Genomic DNA, 5,000 nt, shown 5'->3' on the forward strand with positions numbered 1-5,000 from the left:
TATATTTAGGACTTGAAAGATGTGAACTTTCTAAAAGGATCAACAGCCATCTGGAAGGCCACATTTAAAATCAGCATTAGGGACACAACTATAAAGTTTAATGTGCCGACATAACGACAATATGGAATCAAAAGCGAGATCACAGAATTGACGCTGCTGCATTTCAGGTCCAGTTGTATCATCTGCTTAACGCTAGAATTACCAGAGCCTACCAGATAACTCGGAAATCCGGCCCACCATAAAACACTTTGCACCTCTCAGTCAGCGTCTTTTGTCTTGTAAATGTGTCAATAACAGCAAGCAGCCTGGCATCACCGCCGCAGTTCAACAACAACATTTATTTCTGTCGCACATTTTCATACAGATGGTGGAGCTCAACGTGCTTTACATGATGAAGAAAGAGAAAAAAAAGACAAAACAAGAATTAAAATAAGAGGACGCTAATCAAAATAGAATAAGACTAAGGTGGTCCGATGGCCAGAGGGGACAGAAAAAACAAAAAAAAAAAAAAACTCCAGACGCCTGGAGGAAAAAAAAAAAATCTGCAGGGGTACTGAGGCCACGAGACCACCTGACCAGCCCCCTCTGGGCATTCCACCCAACGTCAATGACCTCAATCAGTCCTCGGGGTACTCAGGGTTCACATGGAAGGACTTGATGATGACGGTGACGTGGACTTCTGGTCTTTAATCCATCAATGGAGGGACATCACAGTGCTTTGATCAGGTGGTGGGGGTGCAGATCACAGAAAACTGGACAAAGAACAGCAGAGAGTAGGAGTGAGTAGGGAGTGTGGAGCCACCAGGACTAGTAATGATAATGAATTGAATATGCAGAGCATCAGGATTACATTAAAGTGAAGTTCTGAGAAGGCCATGTTACAGTAACGTGTTCTCAGCCGTGTGCTCCACCGTATCAGCCTGCTGACTTCCTATTGGCTCGTATTCCAGATTTGAGGTTCATAACAGCAGAAGACCACCCGCCCGCCCGCCTCACCACTTCTTTGAAGTTTAGCTCTTGGAGTTCTAAGGAGACCCTCATTTGAGGATCTGAGGTTATGATTTGGAGTATAACGTGTCAGACATTCTGATATATAAGATGGAGCGAGATTATTGTAGACTTTATAAACCATAAGCAGAATTTTAAAGTCAGTCCTGAATGACACAGGTAATAATAATAATAATAATACATTTTAATTATATAGCGCCTTCCCCGTGCTCAAGGCACTTACAGAATATAAGAAAAAACGGCAGGGTATCCAGCGTATAGCGCTGTACAAACCAAATAAATAAGTAAAGAAGATTAAGACAGTAAATTAAGACAGAGAAACAAAGCCTAACAGACACCAGAATTGATGGACTCGCACACACACACACACACGCACACACAGACACACACACGCACAGGTGACACACACACGCACACGCACACACACACACACACACACACAGGTGACATGAGCATCTTGACAGAGAGGTAAGCTGAGAGAAGGGGAATGAAGTCAAGTAGAGCTAAAAGCAGGTGACCAGTGTAGTGACACTCAGACTGGTGTGATGTGCTCAGATTTTCTTTTCCCAGTTAAGATTCTAGCAGCTCCATTCTGCACTCGTTGTCACTGATTTATGTCTTTTTTTGGTGGTCCTGAGAGGAGTGCGTCACAGTAATCTAGTCGACTGAACACAAACGTGTGAACTCATTTCTCAGCTCATCTTTCAGTGATATAAGACGTCTAACTTCTGTTATGTTTCTTAAAATGCTGTCCTAGTGATCTGATGAATATGGGATTTAAAATTCAGATTACAGTCAACAATCACCACTAAGCTTTTTACCTCCGTCTTGACTTTTAATCCTAATGTATCCAGTTTATTTCTAATAACCTCATTGTATCTATTATTGCTGATCACTAAGATTTCAGTTCTCTCTTTATTTAACTTGAGAAAGTTACTATTCATCCATTCTGAGATACAAGTCAGACATTATGTCAGTGGTGTGGCACGGTGGCACAGTGGGTAGCGCTGCTGCCTCACGGTTAGGAGACCCATCTGGGTTCTTTTCCCGGGTCCTCCCTGTGTGGAGTTTGCATGTCCTCCCCATGTCTGCGTGGGTTTCCTCCCACAGTCCAAAGACTTGCAGGTTAGGTGCATTGGCGATTCTAAATTGTCCCCAGTGTGTGTGTGTGTGTCCTGTGGTGGGTTGGCACCCTGCCCAGGAGTGGTTCCTGCCTTGTGCCCTGTGTTGCCTGGGATTGGCTCCAGCAGACCCCCGTGACCCTGTGTTTGGATTCAGCGGGTTGGAAAATGGATGGATGGACATTGGGGGTCAATGAATCAAGAGAGTCGGGGTCATCAGGCGCTCTTGATAAGTACAGCTGTGTGTCATCGGCATAGCAGTTCAATTCACAAAGAGTTTATCTTCGAGTGAAGCTCCCTGACTACAACCACCTGAAGGTTTATAAATGGATATCACATGTTCTCAATTTTTTTATTTTTAGTAAATTTGCAAAAACCTCAAGTAAACTTTTTTCATGTTGTCATTATGGGGTGTTGTGTGTAGAATTCTCAGGAAAAAAAATGAATTGAATCCATTGTGGAATAAGGCTGCGACGTAACAAAATGTGGAAAAAGTGATGAAGCGCAGGGAATACTTTATGGATGCTCTGTAATGCTACGTGAACGTTTTTCATTAATTTACAATACAGGCCATCAAACGAATGACTCCAACTGTCGTACCTACGGCTCTCTCTCTCTCTCTCTCTCTCTCTCTCTCTCTCTCTCTCTCTCTTTCTCTCTCTCTCTCTCTCTCTCATTCTCTCTCTCTTTCTTTCTCTCTCTCTCTCTCTCTCTCTCTCTCTCTCTCTTTCTTTCTCTCTCTCTCTCTCTCTCTCCCTCTCTCTCTCTCTCTCTCCCTCACTCTATTTCTCTCTCTCTCTCTCAGTGACATCATGGATCAGAAGGCGAATCAGCGTGAGCGGGAACACTCGAGACAAAAACTGAATAAAAGCAAACGGACATGCGCAGCCATTCTCATCACGCACGGCACTCACATCCGCGTCCACAGTTTTTCACGTACAAAGTCTGACACAGGGTGTAAATAAAACAAGTTTGTACCTCCCACGCCTTTATCTGAGGACAGCGTCAGATGGGGGGTCACTTGAATGTGAGGGAATAAAACTGAAAAACAAAAACTTTGCCAAGTCCCATAAAGCGGCAGACAAATCAAATGTACGTTTTTATTGTATGATATTAACAAGAAGAGCCGCTCGCTACTGAAAATGGTAAATCTGGGAATATCGAAACCGCGACCTCTTAGCCTGGCACCACACAAGCTGTCACTTCAGCCGCCCACCGTCACCTGCTTTCTTTTTTCTTCGGTTAAAACACAACAACTCCTCGCTTTAATCAGGGTGCTCAGAGGACGCTGGCTGGTAACAAACAGCTAAGCTGCCACAAGTGCTTTGGCCAACTTTCAAGTTTCCTGAGTTAAGTGAGTTTGGGACTCGTGTACTCAAACCACTCGGTCGAGCTCTGTGACAGCTCTTATTTATGATGTCTGGATGTCCGGCTGCCATTTTACTTTAGAATGAATGTATCCGGTCTAATGCCACACTCAGCAAAAACGTATATGCAGGGCACTTTGTGCCAAGTTAAAAATAAAGATGTCGTTTAAACATTAACTGGGCGAAATGGCTTAACAGTTGTGGGGCTATACGGGCTACTTTAAGTACAAACTAACTCATAAAGTTACACAATTACACACTCATACAAACAAGAATGCCGAGAATGTGAAACGACTGACAAATGAATAACGAACGAACTCACTCACGGAGACCTAAAAAAAGGTTCCAAAAAATGCACAAAAAATAAAAGAGCCAGAGGCTCAGCAGCTGAAAACGGCAATGAATTGTTTGTGGAAAGTTCACTCGTCCCGCCTCACAAGCACGCGGCTCCCCGAATCGCTCAACAATGGAAAGTGCAAAACGAGTAAAAAGGAACCGAACGGACGGAGTGATGAAGAGATAACTAACGTAACAGAAGTTACAGGACGTAAGAGAACTGCTAAAAGTCCTCACGTGGTTTTCTGAACTGAAACCCCCGCTCAACTTGCTGCGCTCTTACTTCTTCGTCACAAAGCAATCCCAGAATGCCTTGCTTGCCCAGTATGTTCCTGTATCTTAACCAGTTTACAGCATGTTACTGTATTAAGTGCTCAAAACAGCTTTTTGTTGTACAGCCATTCTTTAAAATACTACAGGAACCTCACTGTAAATGTACAGCAATTCTTTACGGTGTAACGTCACTCCGTTTTACGTTTTTCTTTGTCTTCGGTTTTCATGTTTCATCATACTGTGCTCATTAACGACCGTCACAAGCCAGTAAATGTCCCATTATGGTGTCTCGATTTACACGCTTAATTAGTACGGGTACGTTAAGTACTCCATGATAAAAAGTTGTGCCTTTCGTTACGGTCAACTCCCTGCAGCACTGCTGACCATTAGTATCATCAGAACATCGCTCAGCCAGGTCCATATTGTGGTGTCCTCCCCAGGCGGGCAAATAAACCTCCGTAATAAACCAACAGGTTTCTATTCTTCAATCGTCTCCCCCTTGAAAGAGCAGCACATGCGCTCTCAGACACACGTATACGTGTTTTAAATGCGCACACAGGGACCCCTTTAATACACACGCACACACACTCGCACACACACACACACACACACACACACACACACACACACACACACACACACACACACACACACAGTGTTTAAAAGCGAACAACGCAGCAAAGGAAACAGACAAGAAATGAACTCTGAAGAAGAGCACCGCCCGCTCTCTCTGACTTGATTTACTGATCAGGACAAGCAAACCTCAAACAGCCTCTCACCATCGCCGCCAGCTCGTGTTAAACGTCAAACAGCGCAGCTCTTCTGTGTGGCGCTGGCCTCCTGATCACGGAGACTGTTGGCAGACCGAGTCAGTGACATCAACGAGGACAAGTCC

Source organism: Polypterus senegalus, chromosome 13 (assembly GCF_016835505.1).
Source record: "Polypterus senegalus isolate Bchr_013 chromosome 13, ASM1683550v1, whole genome shotgun sequence".
In the NCBI taxonomy this organism is placed as follows: domain Eukaryota; kingdom Metazoa; phylum Chordata; class Cladistia; order Polypteriformes; family Polypteridae; genus Polypterus; species Polypterus senegalus.